Raw genomic sequence first — 12,292 nt, 5'->3', positions numbered from 1 at the left:
CAACACTTTTAATGAAGGTAGATTAGAAAATATAATGGAAGACCAGATATACTCTTGCTAGAAGCAGTCACTATATATTTTAAGAGGATCTCAAGCAAAGTTGTGCACTTGGATACAAAAATCACTCAACTGTTAACTGTCAGAAATGCCAGTACTATCTTAAAATTATCTTATTTGAAGAAAAGAGACACAAGGAAAGTAGCTTGGGACTGCAGCAGTCATTACATAAAACCTTATCACAGGATGTGGTCCAGAGATAAACAAGGTCAGACTAACATACCATCTGCTCACCAAACATCATATTGATGCTTTATTCTGTGTCTTTTACAATTATTTTGTTTCATGTTATTAAAACAGCAGAAAAAAGCCATTAGAAAACATGTTTGCTTGCTTAATTGTTACATTAAATAATAAAACTGAAAAAGTGCAAATATATTATGCTCTGTGCACAACAATTCAAATTTAAATTGTTTTTACAGCTGTGTTACCCCACACGTCAGTTATGTGCTCTTTAAATGACAATGAATAATGGTTTTGCTGCACTTGTTTGGAAATAACCATTCTGAACATGGTTACCTTGTTGACTTTGGCTGAGGACTGTGGAATTACCTTGGAGAGATGGACTATTATGGTTTTCTGCCAAACCTGTAAAACACTGTAATTGAAGTAGTTGAAGCTACAGAGAGTTTAGTAGAACTCTCTATTTGAGACCATTCTGTGAAGAGGCATCGTTTGGTTAAAAATCATGGCTTGTGTCTCATTACACTAAAGTGCTTTTCACAATTAAGGCCTAGTCTACCTTACAAACATACTCCCATCAATCTAACATATGCAACTTCAGCTATGCTATTAGCATAGCTGACCTCAACGTATTTACTGCAGTATCTTCCACTCCGTAAGGTCTTCCACTTCTCATCTGGGTGGAGTACCTGAGTCAATGGGAGAGCACTCAGAGGTTGATGTATTGCATTTAATCAGATTAGTGGATTGATTGTTACAATGTTGATACGCTGTATAGTGTAGACAAGCCCACAGGCAGTGTTAAGGGTCCCTAAAATGGATGTAAATAGTATTTAGTATACAGGAGAATCAACTCCTCTTTTAAATGGATGAATTCTATTATATCTTAGCATATTAAATCAAATAATTTAAAAAATCCAATTTGCACTTTCCAAGTTAGCTCTAATTCTGCCTTCACTGAAAAGATTCCAGCTCTTATTGATTTAACTGGGAGTCACCATGGATAGGGAAGGCAGAATTAGATCTAATTAGAATTAAAATAAGAGCTGCAGTCTTTTCCGCAAAGGAAGAATTAGACCCATCAAGTCCAGTCCCCTGCACTCATGGCAGGACCAAGCAACAGCTAGACTATCCTTGACAGCTGATATAACCTGCTCTTCAAAAATTTCAAATGAAGGAGATTCCACATCCTTCCTAGGCAATTTATTCCAGTGGTTAACCACTCTGACAGTTAGAAACTTTTTATGCGATATGGTGTTGCGTTACATATCAAATTTATTCTGCTTTAAAAATGATTTTTTTCTTTTTAAACTGACAGTCACCAACTCTCTTATTCACCCTTCCCCCACTCCTATAGAGTAGAATGGCTCTATCTCGAATGGCAGCTATCTAGAATGAAATTAGGAAGTAACTGAGAATTTTGGCATTAGCTTCGACTGAGAGAAAATTTCACCCTGTGCCTTTATATAATGTCAGTGGTATTTGTACAAGAATCACATTCTAAAGATAATAGTTCTCATTCTCCATACACATTCAACTTTAAAACACTAAAGTCAATTTACATGATTAAAGTTATACACGTGATAAGGTACCTTGACAAATCAGCACCCAGATCATGAGTAACTCAGTTAAAACCTGTGGCATTACATCCATCAAAAAAAAAAGTAAGTGAAAGGAAAATTATATCGTCTCTGATAGCCGAAAAGTGCTTGCTGATTCTCTATTGTAGGAGATAGAAATCCCCAACTTGACTTTCAGAAACCAAGGTAAGGCTGAAGATCTGTCAGACAGAAGAAGCATCTTTTTATGTGTGCATGATGTAAGCGTAGTGTAGAAATAAAAAAGAGATGAATAGAAAAGCCTTCAACATCATTTTTACAAAGCTCATTTTAAGGTAAAGTCATTCTTAAAGCTGATTATTGAAGTTGGTCCTGTGTATTAGGCAGAATTCTCCAAGGCAGCATCCTTTCCGACTATTAGGAGGAATCGATACCCATAAATTTAGCTTGCTTGTTTCTATTACAAAGTGCTACTCATTCCACTGTCACCAGACTCATTGAGAGTAGAGTTCATTTTTGGGTGAATTTAGGACTCCTATCATTGGGAAACTGGGTATTTGGTGATGAATAGAACTCTATCTAACCAAAGGATTTCAGATACCAAGACACATTGCTTAGGCCTGCAGTTACACCTTGGAAAAGAGAAACAAAATGGCCTGTATATTTTCCTTCAAGAAATTACAGATTACTGGCAATCCCATTGCATGTCATACAAATTAAAATCTGCTGCCTTGCAGTACCAGCATTTGTGAAACCTAGCTGCTCTAGACTTGAAACATTTATACAGAGGCCAGTTTATCATTTAAAGGACTTTTTTGTGAATCAACCTTAATCCCAAATCTCATGAGCTGTGCTGTATATTGAAACAAATCTGATTCCACTGAATACTGGTAAGGACATTGAGAGCTCTAGTTCCCACTTCCTTATAAAATGGTCAGTACTGGTAGCCAGTTTGCCTGATAGGTAGGAATAAATGCTGCTAACAGCTTTAGACAGTAACATTTTCAGAAAGCCCCAAGGGTTGAGTGGTCCCGTGCTGCAAATACATCCAAACGTGTTGCAGAGCATGCCCAAATTGAAGGTATTGCATTTCTTCTTTGATCTAGTAGGAGAGTTTCCCTCAGTCAAGGAAAGGATATCAAGGAATTATTTTCCATTTATGAATTATCTCAAAATCCCTTATTTTAGTTTAATTTTTAGAACACTGCTGTGGGCAACTGAATTTTTGGAGCTAGACCAAATTGAAATCTGAGTATACAAACAGCCAACATTTAAAGTGTAGCAACTACCTGATACTAGGTTTTTCTAGTAGACAAAACAGTTACAGATTTCTCCTTAGACTATTACTTTTATGTTCCTAGGAAAGAGCACTCCCAAGTATTTGATATCCATCTCTTCTAGTGAAAGGTGTTATCTAAAGGTGCATCTATACTGCACTCTTAGTTCAAAAGAAGCTACTCAATTTGAGCTACGCAAAAAAATGGCAGTGTAGACATAGCCTGAGAGCCAAGCTGTATTTCAACTGAGCATAAAATTCAGTTGGATAGCAAGTTAGGGCCAAAGTCTTAACCATTTTCATCTTGCCTAGTCATCATTTCAAAGCTGTTTAATAAGGAATCAAGCCACATTTATTCTCTTCCACTAGTTGAGGAAGTTGCAGGGTTTGGTTGAATTCCTCAAGTAATTGATCATCGGGGTGTCTTTCTCTAAATATAAGCACTTGTAAATGTTGGAGAATTGTTCACTAATACTTTTATGATCATTAAGTATCTGACCTTAAGTAGCGGGAACGGAGGAAATTTTAGCTTTTGTGAGTTCATTCTAAGTCTCGGTGCTATTTTTTCCCATCGTTAAAGATGAATTCCCAGTGTGTCTTGTTTAGTCTAAACAAAGAAAATTCAGCCTGTGCTGAAGTTACTTTATTAATTTCATATCTTAAGACTTTATCTAAAGATGGTGAATCAGTATAGCTGAGGTCCTGTTCTTGAGCTTTTGCATTAGATTCATCAGCTCAGCCTGCTTGGCTCTCCTTTTTTGAGAAGAATACGATATTATCCTGCCCCTTAATTATTCCTGGAAAGTGTCCCATCTATTAACTTGGGATAGCAACAGAAACTCAAACAAAAATTTTATTTCTTTTTCCACAAACTTTTTAAATTGTGCATCTTACAGTGAATAATTTAATCTCCATTTTATGTTAGTTTCCCATTTTTGAGAAAGTGAGAGCTTTAATACCAGTCACTTATTTTGTAAACCACATAGCTCACCAAACTACCAGCTATTCTTGGATCAGTTCTTTTATGGTATGTTGAATGCAGGGATGAGAAAAGATTGTAGTTTCTACTTATAGGATCCTTTTAAACCCAGTTCCTCCCATAGTGATCTGTTTAGTGGACAATTGACATCCATTGGGCATGTTTGATCTATCCAAAAGCAGTTCTAACAGCTGGTTGAAGTCCCCCAGTATAATCAAAATTTCCAGGGAGGAGTCAGTTAATTTAGAAAATAATTGATTGTAAAAGGATTGTAAATACAGCCTCTCCCCGACTTATGAACTGGTTACGGACCAAACAGTTGGTTTGTAACTCGGTTTGTTCGTAAGTCGGACCCCATAGAGTTACATGTGATTGTGCTGTTTGTAAGCATGGATCGCGTTCGTAACTCAGGGTCCGCCATTTATGACAGCTTCGGTCGTAAATGCGAACGGTCATAAGACGACCGTTCGCAACTCGGGGACCGGCTATACTCAGTTTTGCTCAGAGCCTGGAAGCGTACAAGAGTGTATGTAATATATTGATTATATAACTTTAAGAAATAGCAATCTTCCCACTGTGTCTTTATCAATTGACAGAATTCGTGTGTTTGTTTTTTATTGAACAGGATTGTTGGCCAAGTAATTACTAAAATCATCATCAATCCAGTCTTTTTTAAGCTTTCCAGCCTCAGACTTAATGAGATGTATTTCCTGTAGGATATTGTATCAGCTTTCAGCTTAATGGAGATTCATGTTTTCCATTTTTACAAAATTACCAATTCCTTTTATATTCCAGAAAACAACTGTAAGTATCACAGGCACTCACGGGGTTGACATTCCAACAAGCATCTCCTGCTGGACCTGCTGAGACCCAAGGATATGGGTAGGATGAGGAGTCTAGGCTCACTCTCTGGATCATCATCTTGTCATGATGAGTGCATGTGCATTCCAATGAAACTGAGAGCAGTGCCATAGGGAGTCTTGTACTTCCGGTAGGGTCACCCATGGCAGCAAGGTCAAGAGGGAGGGATTTTAGGAAGAATGATTGTAAAAGTCCTCAACGGCAGAACAGGTGGAGGACAGCAAGGGTAATGCTACAACAACTGTGAAGGAAGATGAAGGCTGTAGTGACAGGAGACTCCTAATTGTTGTAGATTCCATGGCATTAGACCCGGGCCCTCTATCTGCCAAGGATCATGTGGTGGCTGCAGTGCAACATTCCCCTCATGTTAAAAGAAGTCATGCACAAGCATCTTCCTATGCACTATTCTCTTAAGCTTATGCCCTATGGCGAATGGCGATGGGAGCAGCATTGTGAAATCCGGAAGCTTTTAGTCATGGACCAGCATGTAGGTGGTGGACATGTGTATCAGTTGTTCCGTTTTAAGGTCCAAGGTGGTGGAAAGGTCTCGCAGCTGCATCCATGACTGAGCAACCCTATTTAGGATCTCCTCTGCTCACCCAGTATCAGGCAAGAGCTAGAAAAGGTACTAGCACCTGCACCTTCTGCGATAAGATCTGTGGCTCCAGCATCAGACTGGTCAGCCAACTACAGATCCACAAATAGGAGGGTAACAGGAAGAGGTCATACTTGTTATTGAGTGTCTGCTGAGAGGAGTCCAGGTTAATGGGCATGTAGTGGAATTAATAAAGAGTTAGTACTTAACCTATTGTCATTCTAAGGGCATGTCTACACAGCAGCATTATTTAGGAATAATGTCCATTATTCCAAAATAACTTTATAGGTGTGTACACAGCAAGCCTGTTATTCAAAATAATTTTGAAATAATGGGTGTCTTATTACGGATTCTGCCACTCTAATTCTATGTTGAATAACGGCTATTCCAGAATAGCTATTTCTGAATATGGCATGGTTAGACAGGGCAGCTGTAGTTATCTTGAAATAAAGGGCCTCCAGGAAATCCCACAGGTGCCCAGCTGGCTCTCTCTTGGCTCAGAGATGAGGGCAAAGCTTAGAATCATAGAATCATAGAATAATAGGACTGGAAGGGACCTCGAGAGGTCATCGAGTCCAGCCCCCCGCCCTCAAGGCAGGACCAAGCTCCGTCTACACCATCCCTGACAGTGTCTCCAGGGTTAACTGACCTTTTCTTTGTGCTACACAGCGGAACCAGCTGCGAGAGGGGTGCACTCAACACCTCTCCTGGCTGCCTCCTGACCCCATGTGACCCATCGGCAAGGAGACCACACAAGGACCTCCAGAGGGAGCATATAGCCACCCTGTGAGCCCTGCAGTGCTGTGTGGAGCAGCACAACTGCAGAATGGAGGAGGACCAGTAGTTGCTCCATGAGACCTGGCAGGAGAAGAGGGAGCAGGGACGGATCATTTATGCTGCTCTACAGGCAGTGATTGCCACCAAGGTGCCCACTCCTGGTGCCACTCCCATGCCAGCTCCTTCCTCAGCTCCTGCCCTTCCTATTTCTTCCCCAGCCCATCCCCTTGGCCACCTAGGGCCTTGCACCTGAGGCAGTGTTTCCATCAGAGCCAGGTGCCACTCCCAGCCCCAGCCCTGAGCCTCTTCACTCTCCTCTTCCCCCTTCCAACTTTCTCCAAGGTTCTTTCCTCAGTCCCTCCCCAGTTACACTGACCCCAATTAAAAACAGTTTATTTTTTTGAAAACAAACAGTGTAGTATATTGTCTCTGCAGGGGAGGGGGATGGAGTGAAGGGAGGGATTTGGGAGAACAAGCAATGCACAGGCCCCTTGTGGGGAGGCCCAGGGGACAGTGTTTCTGGTGTGCTTGTGTTAAACTTTCCCTCAAGGCCTCCTGGATGTGCACAGCCCCCCGACTGGCCTACAGGATGGTAGCCGTGCATGGCTTCTCAAAGAGCCTGCAGATCCGGTCAGCCTCTGCCCCCAGCCCTGGGAGGAATATCTCCCCACTGCTTTCACAAATATGGTGAAGGACACAACACAGTGCCACTACTGGGGGATGTTCCACTCCCCGACATGCAGGTAGCTGAGTCAATGGAACCTCCCCTTCAGACATCCAAAAGTGCCCTTCACCACAATGTGGGCCCTGCTGAGCCTGGAATTAAAGCACTCCTTGCTTTGGTCCAGGCATCCAGTGTAGGGCTTCATTAGCCAGGGCAGCAAAGGGTAGACTGTGTCCCCTATAATACAGACCAGCATGTTCATATTCTTCATCCTGATGGTGCAGTTATGGAAAAAACTGCCAGCGTGCAGCTTCTGGAAGAGGCTGGAATGGCAGAAGATGAGGACGTCATGTGCCTTCCCCAATCACCCGATGTAGATGTACAAGAACTGCCCGTGGCTGTCCATGACAGCCTGCAGGTTGATATATTTGGCTGCCCAGTGGTCAGTGGCCTGGATGTGGATGTGGGTGCCATCAATAGCCCCCTCCACAGTTGGGGAATCCCATGGCAACAAAGCCAGCCATGATGGGGTCCACATCTCCCAGGTTGATGATACTGTATTGCAGAATGGTGTTGATGGCCTGCACCATCTGTGGAAGGAGACAAACAAACAGAGTCACAGGGGTGTCAGGGCCCTCAAGAGGTTCATAAGCTTCCCCCCTCCCCACCCCACACACACCAGGAGCAACCTTCTACTTACCCCATCCTTCATCAGGGCTTTGTGAAGCCAGGACTGAAAAAACTTCTCAGGGAAGGGACTTCCTCCACCACCACTTGTTCCCTAAGGAATCCCATTCCAGAAGTTCTCCCCCCTCCTGAAACAAGAGCCTGAGATTGCCATATCTGCATGAGCATGACCCTGATGGCCAATCTCCTCATGCTGAACTGGTTCCTAACAGACTGGTAGGTGTCCAGTGTGGGGAGCTTCCAGCTCCAGAATGGTGTCCTTCCACATGTGGAAATTCTTGAGCCACTGCTGGTAGCTCCAAAGCTTTATGACAAGCGGTTCCACCACTTGGAACTGGTGTCCAGATGCCAGAAGCAGCAGTACACAATGTACACAGAAAGGTGGGTGAGGTTGTACTGCATGAGCAGTGCCCACAGAGAAAGGAGGAAGTTCCCCGCTATGAGCTGGAAGTTGCGTTCCTGCAGGGCCTGGAAGGCTCCTTTCACAAAATGTTGCAGGAGGTGCAGCACAATCTGTAAAAGCAATTGACTGCTGGGAAGATGGTCCGGCTCCATGGCTAGAAAGCTGAGATGTCCTCAAGGGCATGATAGAAGACCCTAGACCTGGGAGCTGATTGACTGAATGCTGGGGGACCTGATTCATTCACAAATTCTATTCAAACCAGGGCTGGGCAAAATGAAGCCCCGGGACCGGATGTGGCCTGCCTAACACTTTGATCTGGGCTGCAGACTGCAGCTGGCTCCTTTTTATATCTAGCTGCCTGTGCCACCAAACTTCCAGGATACTATTTAAATGGCTCCTGGCTCCCAGTCATGGCATTACTCCAGAAGAGATTGGAGCTGTGAGCCCTTTAATAGCTGCAGCAACCACAGGTGGCTGCCAGGCAACATGGTAGTGGTGGGCCTGGGAGCTGAGAGCCTTTTGATATGTTTTTAATTCAAAGCCTCAGACCCCAGACAATTCTGGGGGATGCTAGTACCTTGCTCCGCCCCAGGCCCTGCTGCTTCCAGAGCCATGTACCAAAATTCATTTAGTGGGTCTCCTGAAAAAATTATTGCCCACCCCTGAATTAAACCTAGCACAGGGCAGGTCAGTAAGTTGTTTATCATTGTGTTAACAATGCTTAGGACTGCATCCTTTGAGACCTTGCCAGTCTCCTGATATCCAGTTTGTCCTCCAGCTTATCTTGGACTCTGCTCTACCAATAACCTGACCCATCATGCCTCTGGACACCAGACTATCAGTTTTGTCCTGTGGCCTGTCATGGATTCTGACCTGAGCTGGCCTGACCCCTGCTCTGACCACTAGATCAGACTGCCCTTGTCCTGGCCACAACAATATGGTCCTCTGCCAGCCATCTGTTTAAAGGCCCATAAGAACTGAAACATTCCCCTGAGCATGTCCCCTGATATTTATTCTCCACAACTAAAATGGAATATATTAAAGTCACTGTAAGTAAGGCAATGAGACAGCAAACTAATTATTCAAAAAATAAATCAATGACCATCATTAGAAAGGGACTCAGAAAATGGAGACTGAGAGATGACCAACCCCAGTTCATATAGCTTGTTAGGCAAATCAGTCATGTACCCCCTTCCCTGCTATTCAAGTGAAAAGATAGAATGTAGTCACAGTCTTCTCTGAAGCCAGGCTGATCTGGGTTCTTGATCAGAGGGATGTGGTGTATGGATTTAAGACTGTGAATAGCTAATAATTCCATTTGGATTTAAATACTTAGCAAGAAAATTTAAAAAAACGGACTTGGATTTCAATATTCTCAGGGAGCTCTCATTAGGAACAGCATATGTTACAGCAGAGTCTTGCACGCTTAAGTGGGGTCAACCTGTGAACACAGAACCACTGCTACAGTGTTCAGTAACAGTTCTATTAGATAAAGGGAGATCCCCCGGGCAACTAACCAACCTGATGGGACTTCCTGCATAGTGGGAGGATTGCAATGAGTGTTAAGTGTTAAGTCCCAAGTTTATGATGGAATTTCAACAGAAACAAATGGTAGGAGATGACGGAGAACCACGTGATCCCCATTAAGCAAGATGGTTAAATTGGAGGTGTGCAAAGCTGAGGTGGTACAGCTCCCTTCCTTTATCTCCAGTGACAACAACTCAGCAAAATAATTGTTCAATATAGAGGCAAAAAAGTTTGCAGACGCTAAGGAGGTGGGCAGCCTGTTTGACTGTAAAAAATAGCTGGGAAGGCTATAAAGTATGCCAGTCCATTCTCCTTGTTCAACTTCCTTGCCATTTTGAACAGGCTTTTTAAAAAAAAATCAGCTTCATTCTCATTATACTTGAGAAATATCAGTATTGTATGCCCATTCCTGCTCATGTTTCATTTTTGTAATATTTTAAAAAAGACAGATTCACTCATTTTTGTGGGCTTGGGCATTAGCTGACATTCTTAAACACAACATGTACCAGCCTGCCAGTTGCTCAGGAACCTGACCATTCCCAGATTATTTCTCTTAGGCAGGCCTTTCATATCATTGATCTTTTCTTGGATCAGACTCTATTTCTGGTCTTCAGTGATCCTAACGAAACCCATATATGGTAGATATTCTAATTTCTGCCTTCCAAGTCCTGGAAGATATCGCCTGCAAACTGACTGGATATACAGCAGCCATATAGGCAATTACAATAATATCCTCTGTTTTCTTATTCAGGACTTTCTCCTTTGGTATCTGTTTTATAGACCTGCTCCAGGCCAGTCAGGGCCTTCTCCTGGGGTGGTACCTGGCACAGGACTACATTTTCATAGCATGTGGAGAGTCTGGGGGGAAGCAGTATGTGTCCATAGAATCATAAAATCCTAGGGTTGGAATCAGAAAATCCTAGGATCCTCAGGAAGTCATCGAGGTCAGCCCCTTGCTCAAAGCAGGACAACAGCAGGTCTAAAATCAGCTCCATCTGCTCCTACTAAGATGTCAAAGGGCATGATGAAACACCCAGAGATTTAAAACAAACAAACAAACAAACAAACAAAAACAAAACAAAGGCCTTAATATAGTGGAAGTGGGTGGATTTTAGTGGAGCTAAGCAGGAGCTGTAAGGCTAGGCTGACATCTACCAATGCTGGCTCAGGGAATTCCAGAGGGGAGGGTATTTTGAGGGTGAGAGTACAGCAACAGAGTGACGAGTGGAGAGGAAGAAAAAAGATATTACTGATCTGTGGGCTATTTTTAGCAATAACAGGAAGGGAGTGAAGGAGATGATGTCTGAGGTCTGGCTGGAGGGAGGCAAAGCTATGAGTTCCTGGAGAAGGAAATGCATGATATCTTCAGGAGTAATAGTCAAGAAAGGTGGTCTCGCAGCACTTAAACTATGAATGAAGGCAGTAGTTGCCAGTGCTTCAAATGGTCTGAAGAATGTATGTGTGTGGGAGCATCTCCCATCCTCCATTATCATTTATTTCCTCGAATCAGGCCTGCTGCCCTGGTTTCACCTGTGCTCTGTCTGAAGCTTCTAGGCCTCTTCTCCCCTTTCCTGTAGCAGGGTCCCAGCTAGGGATGTAATAGTATAGCCAGTTAACTGATAAGCAAAAGCGTATAGGTTAATGGTATAGATTACACGCATTTTCCCGCTTGCCTCTGCCAGTTAATTTTTTAGCAGGATGGCCATCAGCCTGAATCAATCCTGGCTTGCTCTGGATCTAGGACCTACCCCCTGCTTCTGCTCTTCATTTAAACTGCATTAGGAGCCAGGTGGTTAGGCAGCATAGCTCAGTTCTGGCTTGTGCCGGGTCTGGGAGCTCAGATCTCACCTGGACATGGGCTGCTGCCACCCTGCACTGCTGCCTATCACAGGCAGCAACACAGGATGACAGGCAGCTGGTTCACAAGAGGATCTGTTTTTTAAACTGGCTCCCCTTGTGGACCAGCTCCTGCCTGGAACTCTGTGCTTCTGTCTCTGATATAATGGCAGGGGGCTTCTTGGGAGTGGGGCCAGAGCTCGATGCCTCAGGAACTATAGAATAGTTGACTAACCAATAAGAATTCATGAGGTGACTCGAATATTCAATTAACCAATATTTAACCTAGTCTCCAGAGAAGGGAAGGAGCATAATTACATAAGAGCAATCCTATTGCTCATGGGGGAGAGCAAATTGAATATCTCTGACTTCGTGAACTCTCTCTGGGTATGTATGTCTACACTACAAAGTTAATTCGAACTAAAGGACGTTAGTTCGAATTGACTTTGATAGTCGCTACACTAGCACTCCGCTAGTTTGAACTTAAATCGAACTAGCGGAGCGCTTAGTTCGAACTAGGTAAACCTTATTCTACGAGGACTAAGCCTAGTTCGAACTTACTAGTTCAAATTAAGGGGTGTGTAGCCCCTTAATTCGAACTAGTGGGAGGCTAGCCCTCCCCAGCTTGCCCTGGTGGCCACTCTGGGCACCTCCAGGGAAACTCTATTGCCCCCCTCCCGGCCCCGGACCCCTTAAAGGGGCACGGGCTGGCTACTGTGCCCGTGCCAGGTGCAAGCCTGCCAGCACCCAGCTACCAGACCCTGCACCTGGCACGGCTCGAGCCAGCCACCTGATGCCCCCCAGCCCTCCCCCTCTTCCCAGGACCAGGCTCGCGGCTCCCGGGAGCATGCCCGGAACCACAAGAGGCGGGCACCCACTTGGTCTAGT

The sequence above is a fragment of the Pelodiscus sinensis genome, chromosome 3, assembly GCF_052426305.1.
Source record: "Pelodiscus sinensis isolate ZL-2025 chromosome 3, ASM5242630v1, whole genome shotgun sequence".
Lineage (NCBI taxonomy): Eukaryota > Metazoa > Chordata > Testudines > Trionychidae > Pelodiscus > Pelodiscus sinensis.
The sequence above is the reverse complement of the archived record's forward strand: the minus strand, read 5'-3'. Positions refer to the sequence as shown.